The 14,842-nt window shown below is 41.3% G+C and overlaps 1 long non-coding RNA gene across 1 annotated transcript in view; it reads right to left on the reverse strand.

Annotated features, from left to right (window-relative positions):
• Positions 1-13,357, reverse strand: part of LOC139576848 (uncharacterized) — a 26,569-nt gene extending 13,212 nt beyond the window's left edge. The window contains exon 1 of the long non-coding RNA XR_011675182.1: positions 13,012-13,357. This is a non-coding gene — a long non-coding RNA (uncharacterized lncRNA). The remainder of the gene's footprint in view (positions 1-13,011) is intronic.
• Positions 13,358-14,842: the final 1,485 nt, after the last annotated feature.

Here is a 14,842-nt window from a genome sequence, read left to right on the forward strand (position 1 = left end):
ACGCTCAGGTAGTACCCACCTGGTCTTGGTAGAACAGAGATACGCTCAGGTAGTACCCACCTGGTCTTGGTAGAACAGAGATACGCTCAGGGTGTACCCACCTGGTCTTGGTAGAACAGAGATACGCTCAGGTAGTACCCACCTGGTCTTGGTAGAACAGAGATACGCTCAGGGTGTACCCACCTGGTCTTGGTAGAACAGAGATACGCTCAGGTAGTACCCACCTGGTCTTGGTAGAACAGAGATACGCTCAGGGTGTACCCACCTGGTCTTGGTAGAACAGAGATACGCTCAGGTAGTACCCACCTGGTCTTGGTAGAACAGAGATACGCTCAGGTAGTACCCACCTGGTCTTGGTAGAACAGAGATACGCTCAGGTAGTACCCACCTGGTCTTGGTAGAACAGAGATACGCTCAGGGTGTACCCACCTGGTCTTGGTAGAACAGAGATACGCTCAGGTAGTACCCACCTGGTCTTGGTAGAACAGAGAGGGAATCTGAATAGGGGTCACAGAGGCCAAATAGTGGTGCAGACAAACCCAGGGACATTGCCAGGTTCTTTGAACCCTGAGTCACTGAACATACAGCATATCTGTTATGACCTCCAAGTTAGACATGTCTTAGCCAGAACAGGTGTGCAGAGGTACTTAATATAATTATAATAATACATACCATTTAGCAGACACTTTTATCCTAAGTGGCTTAAAATCATGCGTGCATACATTTTCTGTATGTACAATTACATTTTACTTCCCTTATCCAAAGTCCCTTATCCAGAGTCCCTTATGCAGAGTCCCTTATCCAAAGTCCCTTATCCAAAGTTCCTTATCCAAAGTCCCTTATCCAGAGTCCCTTATCCAGAGTCCCTTATGCAAAGTCCCTTATCCAGAGTCCCTTATCCAGAGTCCCTTATCCAAAGTCCCTTATCCAAAGTCCCTTATCCAAAGTTCCTTATCCAAAGTCCCTTATCCAGAGTCCCTTATCCAGAGTCCCTTATGCAAAGTCCCTTATCCAGAGTCCCTTATCCAGAGTCCCTTATCCAAAGTCCCTTATCCAGAGTCCCTTATCCAAAGTCCCTTATCCGAAGTCCCTTATCCAAAGTCCCTTATCCAAAGTTCCTGTCCCAGTCTTTGTATCAGCATGGACAGTTATTTTATTTATACATCTGCATTTGAGTGTACCTCTGTCTTAATGAGATCATTCCTCTCTCCCGATTTTAATTAAGTTAAAATCACCCTCCTCTTCAGGCTAATGAGGCACTTCCCCTTTCAGCGTTTTCTTCATTAGTCCCCCCATCCCCTGCTCTATTCTCTTCTCTATCCCCTGCTTTATCCTCTTCTCTGTCCCCCTGCTCTATCCTCTTCTCTATCCTATTCTTTATCCTCTGCTCTATCTGCTCCATAATCTTCTCTATCCCCTGCTTTATCCTCTGCTCTATCTGCTTTATCCTCTTCTCTATCCTCTGCTCTATCTGCTTTATCCTCTTCTCTATCCTCTGCTCTTCTCAGAATACACATTCTATTTACAGTATCTATACAAATGGGCACAATTTGGATCTCTTAACCTTTAGAGAAGTGGTCAGGCATATTGCTCAGCAGATGAAAAGGTTCAGAGTGGGGAGGACTGGTTTGTAGCTTCAAGCTCTGAGGCAATACCACTTTATTAGTTAGAGAGTGTGTTCTCTGGGGTGGTAAACGAGAGGGGGTGGGCTACATACTGGCTATTAGAGTGGTTTGGGGCTCATACCAACTCTATTGTGCATTGTCTCCAAATGGAAAAACTTGGACTCAACAGTGACCCATTGTGTGGCCTTTAACTCTCCTATTACTATGCTAATTATGGGATGTGTCTGCCTCCATCATCCCCTTCCCCTCCTTTCTCATTCTCCATTTCTCCTTCCTGACCGTCCTCATCTCTCCTTCCTGATCTCTTCTTCCTCTAACCTCCTTCATCCCTCACCCATCACCATGTGATGTATTTCCATGACCCTATTCAAGCGCTTCCTGCTGTTCCTCTCTTTTTTTACTTCTTTCATTCTGTCTTTTCTCCTCTCTCTGTAAGAGTATTTTTGCCTCTCTTCAGTCAGTATTTACATTGTATTTTCAAACACATTAGAATTTTAATCCGTTCGTTTATCTCACTCTTGCATCATTCACTTTTCACATTCCCTCCTCCTCTCTCCCATACGTTGTCTTAAAATGTCAAACTTAATAAAATGTATGTCCAGGCATGCCTTTCACTAACAACTATTTCGGCACATTTCCCATCTGTCTCAATCTTGCTATCCTCTTTCACTTGCCTCTCCTTTCAGCTGAGGTGCTCGGTTAGAGGTGTAAGGTTACAGATTCCCAAAATAATTCCTCCTAGGGGGAACTAGCTTCATCCCCGATGAAAACGACAACTCTAAAGCTTCTCTTTTTCCTATTACTCAGTCACTAATACACTGCTACTGAAGCTGCTGTTACAAAACATATTTCAAATAAAAAGCATGAGCTGGCGCGCACCCAGAGAAAATGGGTTAGTGTAGAGGTGCTGACTAACGGAGAATAAACTGGAAGCTACAAAAACAAAGAGAGTCGCACATTCCATATATATAACCTCCCAGTAATATATTAGGTAAAAAACATCACTGATAGCGAAACGTTGGTGGTTTCTTACCCAGAGAATGACTGGGAGGTACATAACATATTTCCAACAACTGATGTGACTTGGTGTGAAATCTAACCTATCCCCACTGTATTTCCTGCTCTAACACAATGTCACAGCCAGCTGGCAACCAATAAATCTCTCATCTGTTTTCTCCATGATTCAACAAGCGCGTCCAAATGATCCAAGAGATGGAGTAGAATAATAACCCCTCTCTGGTACATAATGACCAGGATGCACTGCATTAAATGGGCTTCGTACAAACTGGGTTTTTATTACAATGGGATTTCAATGTCATAACACATTTGTTCGCGTTACATAGAGGTGTTACATGTTTCTGTCCCCAGTCTGCATACAGAACAACGTCACATGTGAAGACAGCCTGTGGTATAAACGTTACTACCCCAAGCCCCAGTCTGCATACAGAACAACGTCACATGTGAAGACAGCCTGTGGTATAAACGTTACTACCCCAAGCCCCAGTCTGCATACAGAACAACGTCACATGTGAAGACAGCCTGTGGTATAAACGTTACTAAGGGAATCCATCTAATAGTGATTGATGATGAACACATACAACCTGCTGTCGCAGCACATTTGTCCCTTTCCCTTGTACAAGGAGTTCATTCTTGTGTCCAGCATGCGTTCATCGAAATGGATTCACACTGATGTTATTTGACTCCGGCTCCTGTCTGTTTACATGTAATGGGATTACATCCAGTGTGTCAGTAACGGAAGTTAAACTGACGAGACCTCAATCACACATGACTTCATCAATTAACACAACTAATCACCTGGGAAACTGAGTGTTGCTGTCTGTCAGCTGCTGTTTCAGTAGATCATCTGTATCTAGGTTACATCTTATGAACACACGGTTTGGAGGGAGTCTAAGACTATGTCTGTCAGTGTCTGTGAGTATGTAGCTCTGCTGTGTGTGTGTGTGTGTGTGTGTGTGTGTGTGTGTGTGTGTGTGTGTGTGTGTGTGTGTGTGTGTGTGTGTGTGTGTGTGTGTGTGTGTGTGTGTGTGTGTGTGTGTGTGTGTGTGTGTGTGTGTGTGTGTTTCGTGTTTGAACCCTAGCTCACATGGGCAGCGTGAGGGAGGGCCGCAGGGTGAGGAGGCGATGGGAGAGGGGGCTGCTCCCCATCTCCCTCTCCTCTTTCATCTCTTTCTCCCGGCCTCCAACAACGAAGTCTTTCATTCGGGCATCTCTATGGCTGCCCTCAGACCCCCCCGAGGCCCCCACCCTTTCACGCTGCTTAATTCAATGTTCCGAGAAAAACTCATGATTGGAAAGTGACTCTCTTTTTTCTGTATCCACCCCACCACCCTCATCTCCCTGCTCTTCTACTTTCTGTGTTTTCCCCATCAAAACAACATCTGCCCTGATGCACAGGAAGGAATGGAACACATCATCACCAGTGGCAACAGTATTGTGATGTGGTCAGAGAGTGTGAGAGCATGGAGTCAATGACACAAGGGTTAAGAATAGGTGGCCAAAACACAGGTCAGATATGTGTCTAAGGAGGGGGAGAGGGCAGAAGGGGAGGGGGAGGGGGGAGAGGGCAGAAGGGGAGGGGGGAGAGGGCAGAAGGGGAGGGTGAGGGGGGAGGTAGAGTGACATGCCGGGTGATTGATCAAAGGGATGGATAAAGACGACTCAAAACAAAAGATAAAGAGGGAAGACCCGAGGGAGGAAGGGGAGGGTGAGGGAGAGATTGGCATCTGCCCTCACTACCTGAGAGTCTTCCAACAAATTACGCAGTAGACCCAAGACCACTGCTGCTGGCACCACAGGCGATGCATGATCACATGAGCAAACAACCTGGCTTCTGTCTGTGGGTTCTACACTGGATACACATCAACACTCTTTGCAATTATTTTTATGGTATAATAACACATAACTTAAGACTAAAGAACACCGATGATTAGGTGGGGGGGAGGGGGGGGGGGGGCGCCTTTCCTCGTCCACCTCATGCACTATGCTCTGGGTTTCTTTCAGCGAAGAAGCCCAAATAGATTTCTAACTACACATGTAGTACGACCAAATAAGAGCTAAACAAGAACTTCAAGAGAAAACTGACCCAGCCAATCGCTCCGGCTGACCAAGATGAACCTGCAGTAGTGGTGCCTGGGTGAAATCACTGGGGAAGGACTAAGCTAAATATCATGTGGCTGTCCATGGTACTGATTTCTGTGTGTGCACATAAGGACAAAAAAAAACATGTTGACTCACCCTACTTTTTGAGAAACGCCAATGCCATCCCCCTCTCTTTCATTTTGCCGAAACAATCAATGACTCTGTCATACAGTACACGCTTTAATTTATTGTTGCCCTAGGCTACCTGGCTAAAACGCTTGCTTGACAATATTTTTGGTGCGCTAGGTCCATTCAAAGTTGAGCTCACTCAGTTTAACTCAACGCTGATTGGAATTTTATTGTATATTTATTTAATCATGGGAAGTCAAATGCTCGCTGCTTCTCTTGCATCCAATGCTGTGGGGGCGGCAACAATATCATACCCTTTTTGACCAGACAGCATCAGATAGATGGGTTACACATACAGAGACAGAGGGGCGCTGTTTTGCTCTCTCGGATGCCTTCTCTCCAGTGAGATACATTTAGCCTCTTGCGAATTAAAGGAAAATTATGAAACACTGAGAGATGAAAGATAAATGATTTTATATTTTTTTCTTAGTACATTTTTTGGGGAAGCCTGGCTTCCCTTGGCAACCATGAATACACGCCACTATGAACATGAGCACATCTTAGGCCATAAAAGATGTTGCTTTTCTACTGCCATGATTGATCGACTATTAACTGCATGAACTTCAACTAATTGGGAATAAACGACTGCTTGAATGTCCTATTGTCAGAGCCTTCATCTTAATTATCGTGTTAGAGGCTTCCTTGAAAGAGGTGGTTTCATCCCCACAATGTCAGAACAGTAGTCGTTCAAGGCAGAGACAGATGCAACCCCTGCTACTTGGCCATGGGAGCACGGCAATCAAAGTTTCATTCCCTGCTCGAGGCGTGTTAATTACGCGAGGTCGCGAGGATCACAGCGGGCGGGTCATTTCCAAAATGGATGTGAAGCTTGTAGTCTAGGCAGAGGATGAGTCAAACACACAGACTCCTTCTCACACAGTTTACACTGTTATTAAGCGGCCCCTCCAGACCCTATCTGTTCACCTCTGTCTCTAGCCCCTCTTCGTCTCCCTGGAGTCACAGTCACTTCAAAGCTGTCGTCGTGCTTGATGACTTTTGATTGACTTTTGACTTTGACTTTTGAGAATGGGAATCATGGGGCTGAGCAGCCTTACTAACCGCTGCATCACAGCATGAGAATATAATCAGAGTTGTATTGTCATTAGTTCAACATTAGCCTTAAAATCAAGCGTCAACTTCCTCCATTCCAGGACATACAGCAAATCAAACACACATTTAAAATCACAATCCACAAATCAACCATCTGCTATTGATTAAATAGAGGCCTCATTACCTCCAAAGGTGATTGCTCATTAACAGCTATAACTTCTGCAACAATATGACAGCTCATATATGAGCAATTGCAGATTGATAATCACTTGTCTGTACACCAGCTTGTGAAACACATAGTAGGCTTTTACACATGTAAATATGTTGTGTATGGTTTGTGATTTGCAGGCACACGCAACAATTCAGCAGAACTACAAACATTTCCCCTGATACTGTCCTAGTTGGCTGGAAGACATGTGGTAGGAATATTGATCTTGTATAGGGACCAAATGGCCATGCCTGAGAGGGAAGCCAAGACCATACACAACTGAATATTTTCAGTGATGTAAATGACTCTGACCACGTTCTAGCCGGCACCCAGACAGCAACATGGCGACAAAGGACACTTTTGTTCTCTTCCAAATTCTTGTGAATCATTTTCTGCAAATGACTGAATCTCCTCATCCCTCGCCTCTCATTCCACTCAATTAGCATGTTTGTGTCTTACGCCCCTCACTCAGGGATGGATAAAACTTTCCAAATGTTATCACATAATACACACACACTATGTTATGTGGCACTGAGAAGGTGACGCAGAGAGGTGGAGATAGTGGTGACAGGAGGTAAAGAATAGGTGATTGGTTTTGCTCCAGGAGACAGGGGGAATGGTTGGGAGGGACACAAGGCTCCATTGAATGATTTCTCACTTACTCCTTATGTCTCCCCCAATTCTCTTCCATCTCCTCCTTTCTCCCACAGCTGCAGCAGTGCTCATGCTTTTGTATTAGAGGAGGGGAGGGAGAGCATACTGACAGAGAGAGGGAGTGAGACTGAAAAGAAAGAGCGAGGGAGAGATGTGGAACGGGACAGCGGCCGTGGAGTGAACTGAAATTCAAGGAAATAAAGAAAGTAACAGTTAACCTCAAGTCTGTTGTTTGTAAAGATGTGTATAAAGATGGCAGAATTTAGATACGATGTCATTGTTTATGCACTACCCACTGAGTTTGTAAACTATGGCGCGTGACATGGTTCAATGTGCCAATAAATCAGCACAATCTACCTTTTCGGTTTTTCAAATTGCCGGCATCTTGAAGCTAAAATTGGGATCATGTATACAGTGGTAATTACCAAAAACTGTAGTGGAGAGCAATGAACAATACGTTGAACAATGTACGGCGAACTTAGCAAAACAAGGAATTTGTGGGAAGTGCATGGGGGCCACCATCTTTATGCACCTCTGCTGTTGATCAATCTTTGCCCAATTACACCTGTTTCATGGTAAATACTGGGATTTCAAAGGGTGCCTGATTTTTGGAGGAGGTCAGTGTGGTGGAAAACAATGGCTCCATTCATACTGATATTTGCAAAGTCTTTATTGATAACAAATCATCTCAGCATGATTGTACTTGGGTCATTCTGAATCCATTGTCACTTCATAGTCATTATTGCCTACAATTGACCCTTGGTCTGGCAAGACTGACTTTACATCAATATATAGATAATAAATACTGACTATACATCAATATATGGATAATAAAATACTGACTATACATCAATATATGGATAATAAAAGACTGACTTTACATCAATATATAGATAATAAAAGACTGACTTTACATCAATATATAGACAATAAAAGACTGACTTTACATCAATATATGGATAATAAAAGACTGACTTTACATCAATATATAGACAATAAAAGACTGACTTTACATCAATATATAGATAATAAAAGCACACCTGTGCGTTACAGTTTAGTAAGTTGCCTGGAAATCTTAGCCACAGGAAAAACAAGGATAGCAAAACATAGATGCATGCACATTATCATCAAAACTTTACAAGCAATCTGCAGAATGTTATAATAAACTATTTGTTTATGGTTGAAACGCTATTGATAACGGCAGGATTCTCAAAATGGCATGCAATGGCAAATGAAAGGTTATAGAATGCCACCGAAGATCAGGCAGGTAACTAAACTCTCGCTATTTTTACCTCAGACTCTAACTCCACAACCCCCTATCAATTTCCTTTAGATGTCCCCTCACACAATTGAAGTAACTAGATTCTTCCCTTTGGCTAGCTAGTGTAGATATGAACCAGGACATACAATGAGCCATTCATGGTGCTTGCAATACATCGACCCACACCCCTTCCCGGCACCACCACACCCCATCCCCTATTGCCTCCTCGCCCCATCTCTCTCTAGCATTTTCTCCTGCTAACCCCCGCCCCGCCCCACCCCACCCTGCTCCCCAGCTGCATTGAAAGCCAGTCCAAGTTCTATCCCCCCTCCACTATTACCACCCAACCAATCTACTCCTCCCCCCATCACCACCAGCAACATCGGAAAAAAAGAACACAAAAGAATAGGAAATTCAGTGGTAGGAACACAAAGACAGGATTCATGGCAAGCCACAGACACTCAAGAGGGGGGACCTATTTAAGCGCCGCGCAGCTGCATCGATTTATTAAAAAGATGGTTGAAAAGAAAGGTCAGGAGGTCTCATGGAATGCTGAATTATTTTTATTAACCCTTTGAAGATTGCCTTACATTTTAATGGGCTTTAATCATTATTTATCACAATCAGTGAGGCATTTCTGTGAAGGATTCCATTCAGTCATTGTGATATGGTAAATGTAAGGAATCTTAAAGAGTTCAACTCTAGGAGTGCTGAGTGTCTGTGAACTTTGGTTCTATGACGCGTAAGTGTTAATGTGAAGTAGTGGACAACAGATATACTCGTCGCCAAACCCACTGGTTCCAGGTCATCTACAAGACCCTGCTAGGTAAAGTCCCCCCTTATCTCAGCTCGCTGGTCACCATAGCAGCACCTACCCGTAGCACGCGCTCCAGCAGGTATATCTCTCTAGTCACCCCCAAAACCAATTCTTCCTTTGGACGCCTCTCCTTCCAGTTCTCTGCTGCCAATGACTGGAACGAACTACAAAAATCTCTGAAACTGGAAACACCTATCTCCCTCACTAGCTTTAAGCACCAGCTGTCAGAGCAGCTCATAGATTACTGCACCTGTACATAACCCATCTACAATTTAGCCCAAACAACTACCTCTTTACCTACTGTATTTATTTATTAATTTATTTTGCTCCTTTGCACCCATTATTTCTGTCTCTACTTTGCACTTTCTTCCACTGCAAACCAACCATTCCATTGTTTTATTTTTATATTTTTTTATTTATTTTTTATTTTTATTTTATTTTTAGTTTTTATTTTACTTGCTGTGTTGTACTCACTTCGCCTCCATGGCCTTTTATATTTTTATTTATTTATACATATATTTGTTTGCCTTCACCTCCCTTATCTCACCTCACTTGCTCACATTGTATATAGACTTATTTTTTTTTTTTCACTGTATTATTGACTATATGTTTGTTTTACTCCATGTGTAACTATGTGTTGTTGTATGTGTCGAACTGCTTTGCTTTATCTTGGCCAGGTCGCAATTGTAAATGAGAACGTGTTCTCAATTTGCCTACCTGGTTAAATAAAGGTTAAATAAATAAAAATAAAAAATAAAATAAAAAATACACTGGGAGTCTACGTTCGAAGTGAAGAGGGACTGTGTGATATCCTTGTGCTCACCTGTCAATGACTACATACAAGAATGGCGGTTCCATTTGTAATCAAAATGGACTTGGGGAGGATCTCCAGCTCTTCAAATGATCACAGCCCACAGGATGATTGCAGCAGCTTTGACTGACCTGCTGCAATGGGACATATTTGTGCACCTGTTTGATTTTGTACAGGTGCAAAATCCGTTACAGCCTAACAGCTTAGAGCAGATCACATATTTAAGAGTGGGTCATCTGAATGTCTGGTCTGTGGGCCATATCAGAAATGAAAAGCAAACCCCAAGAAGAGTATGGTAAAGTTTGCAGTCTGTAACTTTTCTAGTGGATTCCAAAATATCCATAACAAAGCCAGACACCAAACAACGTAGCTAAAAGTGAGAGATACATTTAAATTAAAGTAAATTACTTATTGTTCTGTAATGGACCTCTGCGTTGTTTGCCTTTTCCACTGCAATCCATCTCAGCTGCCATTGCTAGGTGCCAAAATTAGGATTATGAGGAGGAAGAGTTTGGGTGTTTACTGGGCACATTATTCAAGTGATGGATGACAGCAGAATTCTCCCCATCCCACCAGAAAATATGAGATCATTACACTAAGTCCAGTCATTTTTTTTACCACTGACCTCTCTCTCCCTCTCCAGCTCTTGCTCTCCCCCTATCAGATTCTCTCCTTTTGTGAGAATGCAGGAATTCCCCCAGGAATTTTCTCTGCCAGCACACAGACAAAAGGTCAACCCTTCCCTCACAGACACAGAATGATAAATACATTTGCTCTAGAAAATGCTGGTCTTTCTCTCTTCTTGTTGTTGTTCTTCTTCTATCCCTTAAGTGTTTTTGAAATAAATGTGATCCAGTCTAGTGCCACAGGATGTTGTTGATATCTGTCCCTGTTGTGACCAGGCTAATGGAAGAGCCCCCTCAGGTAGTGTCACAGTCACAGAACCATGAGGCCCACATTAGCAGTCTGCTTTGAGGGTGACCCCCTTACCCCCCTGGTCACAGACCTGAGTTCCAACTGTTAACCGTCACAACTGTCTATGGCTGCACAACAAACGGCATCATCAGTGTCACATGTCAGGTCCCTGCCACCACAGCGGATTTATGGGAAACTCAGAAACTAAAGAGACAGTTTCTACATTAACCACATTTCTATGTTGAAGGAAACATTTAGCATCACAAGTCACGGTAAAAAGCCCTAAGTTCAACGTTTGTAGTGTCCATTTTCTTCTTCTTTCAGATAGTGATTTAAAATGATATGATGAAGGTTTGTGAGTAGAAAATATCCCAATACTGCGACATATTCCATTCTAAATGAACAAAGCTAAACAAATAGCAAATAAATCCTCATTCTGAATCAACATATAATAAATGAATATTCAATAAGTAAGAGAAATCTCATTCTAACAAGTGTTCTTATTCCTTTGCCTCTTAATATTTATTTCAATCAATACCATCATGTTAATGATTTGTTCTATTGATAATTATATCATTTGACCCTATTTTTACTTCTCTACATCTGTAAACGTCAAGACATTACATACTGTTTAGCACAATATTCAAATACTGGTACTAAAGACACAAAAACAAAACAGAGCAAATATATTCACCATTTTACATTTTTAAAAGGTTTACCACAAAGTTGGACGCTGTTTAACCATATAGAAAAAGCATATTTATTAATTAACAAGCGAAGTCAGAGGGTGAAGGAATTAGGCTTATGTTATAAAATATATATTTTAAAAATGTGTCTGACATTAAGTTTTGTTATTTTGACAAAACAATATCCAGAATATTTTATTTAATAATGATCTGATACTAAATTGGGCTTTCGACATAAATGACATGTTAGTCGTTGTATGCAACCAAAATTGAAAAGCCAAATTTGTATGACTTTATAAATATTTTCGTTACATCAATGCTTCCTCTAATATTCTGATAAATTAGACCTAATGTAAAATTGAGGAAAATGTATTTCTTGTCTTATTCTGTCACGTGTGCTGCCGTTAACAAAAACAATAGTCTGACCATTTTGTCCTAAAACAAGCTCAGTAAATGTAGGCTACAATTAGAAAGTATAAAATACCATATCACTGAACACATTTAAAGCTAGAATCCTTAGTTGATATATCCATTTGTGGATGTAAATGAATTATATATACACATTGATTCTTGAAGCATATAACTTATAATATATAAGCTTGTTTTACTCCAATGTTTGTAATAATAATAATAATAATTGATTGGATTCATATAGTGTTTTTCTACCAACTGATGTACTCAACGTGCTTTACGTAGTAAGAGAGAAACTCACCTCATCCACCACCAATGTGCGGCACCAACCTGGGTGATGCACGGCGACCATGTTTGTGCCGAAACGCTCTCCACACATCAGCGTTCAGGTGGAGAGGTTAGGAGTGATGTATGCCAATTAGGAATGAGGTTGATGATTAGGTGGCCATGATGGAATGCGGCCAGGTTGGTAGATGGATTAGACGCGGAGTTTTCATAAGAGTTTATCTAATGGTGAAATGACTTATTGTTAGGCCTAAAAGCAAACCAACTAAAAAAAAATCGCATTGATAATTGTTAACCTGATTTTATAAGCGAATCGATTATAACGATATAACCATGTCTAACTGTTGAGTTATTTTGAACTACGACCTTCTATTAACCTACCCCAATCGCCTATGCTACTAAATGTTTACACAATTGAGAAACCAGCTAAATTAAACTTTAACATTAGGCTAATCAACCAAATTGCATGGAAGTATATTCTTTGTTAAATACCTAATTGAATACATTTTTCCTTTCGATAAAATATTATAATTTGCCTAGAGGAGAACATAAAAGGTAATGGCATGACGGTGCAGTTAAAATAAATATTTAAACAACAACGATTCGACACATGCGACCACAGATATGTTAATCTGGCTTTTCTCTCCCTCTTAATTAACTTCAATAAATCACAACACAATCACACACACATGCTGGGTCCTTACGGGATATTGATTTCGATAAAGAAACACTAACCACGTACATGAAGTGTATCTTTCTGAACTTTTTGCATTACAATATCCTTAGTTTATAACAAAAACGTATAATACATAATAGACATCCCAAACACTGAGGCTCAGAAATGATACCAATCACACTTATTTCTCAAATATTCGCGCCTTACAAAATGTAGGCTAAATATTGACATGAAAAGAGCAGTAATAGGCTTGTCTTTCCCCCCCCAAACACCATTAATTCCTGATGTTCTCCCAACCTTTACTGCACACTCACAAAAACTCACTTCGATGTTGCGGCCAGGCCACAAATCCTGAAGGACCAGCCAGTCCACAGGAGTTGCATTAAATTTCCCCCTCTCAAGAGCTGGACAGTGCGACAGAGATCCATAAGCAAAGTAGAGGTCTTGGAGCATTTTCCCCTATATGTGAGCGTTTGCTGAGACCCAGACAAAGAGACGCACTAAACGGAGACATGTCTTTTTCTCTTTTTCTTTTTCATATACACAGAACTGTTTTTTGTTCCTCATTTTTTCATTTAAGGGGATAATGGAAGGGGGGTGTTCGTTTGATCACATGATTACAATTCACCTGAGATAAAACAAAGGGCGCAAAGAGAAGAGGAGAGAGGGAATGAAAGGACGAGAGAGGGAGAGAGAACCAGACAGAGAGATTCACTCATGGTTTGGATTCCCTTATCACAGTCAACATTCATGGATAATGAACAAATAAGTGATTTTTTGGGATGAGGGGGTAGTGTCGGGAGAAGGAAATACAAGGGGTCATTGTTGAAAAGAACAGCGCATGTATTTGTGTGCGTTCGACACATGATACCCCCCAATCTCTACTTTCTATATTTTCTCCAAATGCTGTTTGGTTTTAAATGTGTGCTCTGTGTATCTAAGTGACTGCGCACTGATGCAATTATAAAACTCACACATAGGATGAAGTAGCGCAGTGTTCGCCTTGGAATTATATTTATTTCCGACCGTCAGTGGCCTGCACTGGATAGTCTACTGTAGGCCTACGTTGATGCTCTATCCAACAAACCAGTGTCAGTGCAATTTAAATGAATCTAATACAAAATATCGAGAGATAAATGCCTATAGGCCAACTGTTCACTTAGCCTAGTTTGTGTGCGTAAAACGTGCGTAAAATCGATATCTAAATTAGAACAATAATTAAAAATAAATATACAACACATGTAATAAACTTGGACTGTATTAAGAGACAATAACGATGTCTGGTAGTTGCTCATAGGTGCAGCAATATACCCAAGAATATAGGGGAAATCTAAGAATGTGGAGTTGTGTGCGTGCCCCCCCCACCCCCCACCCCAGTACGACGACCTCTCGTCTCCAAGTGACAGAGCTCCGATATGAGCGTGCAAAAACAAAGCATCAGTGTGTTTCTCCTGAGACCCCGCTGCTAATTTAGATGATGTCCCCGGACATCACTTCAAACAGGATAAAAAGAGACACATCAAAGTCAGTTGTTGACGCGTGTATCCATCGAGTGATGCGAGTGACAGGGTGCTGGACAAGCTCCTGTGGGACACACTACATCAAGTAGCCTATCATTCAAATCAAATGCAAATTCACACCACCAACAGGAAATGCAGAAACAGGCAAATACATTTAATTTGATAACATCAGAGAATAGGCCTAAGCTCCTTCTATAAAAAAAATATGGCTTATAATAATAATAACAATAAGACGAAAACATTTCTCCATGGGAACGCGTTCAATGATATTGTGGAGTTTGGTAAATATCAATGTACCTCCTGCGTAAAAGCACATAAGGCTAGCCGGTAGACCTATTTATAATACAGGCCTTATGAATTATTCAGAAACACAAATCATTTTTAATTTGAAATTGAGTGATGGCTTATGTTTTTAAGGTCTCTTTTTGGTGTAGCCCTATAAGCTTTTGCAAATGAAAATCTCTCAGTAAAGGATTGCGCATGCCGCTAATATCCCTCTCTAATACATTTAACATGACAAATATCATAGTCAACATTGCTCTTTTATGATTTGAGCATTATATAGATATTTAGTCTATGCATACATTTAGAGATGGAATCCCTAATTCTAAGTCAATAATATAAAACATCCAGCA

The sequence above is a fragment of the Salvelinus alpinus genome, chromosome 1 (genome assembly GCF_045679555.1).
Source record: "Salvelinus alpinus chromosome 1, SLU_Salpinus.1, whole genome shotgun sequence".
Lineage (NCBI taxonomy): Eukaryota > Metazoa > Chordata > Actinopteri > Salmoniformes > Salmonidae > Salvelinus > Salvelinus alpinus.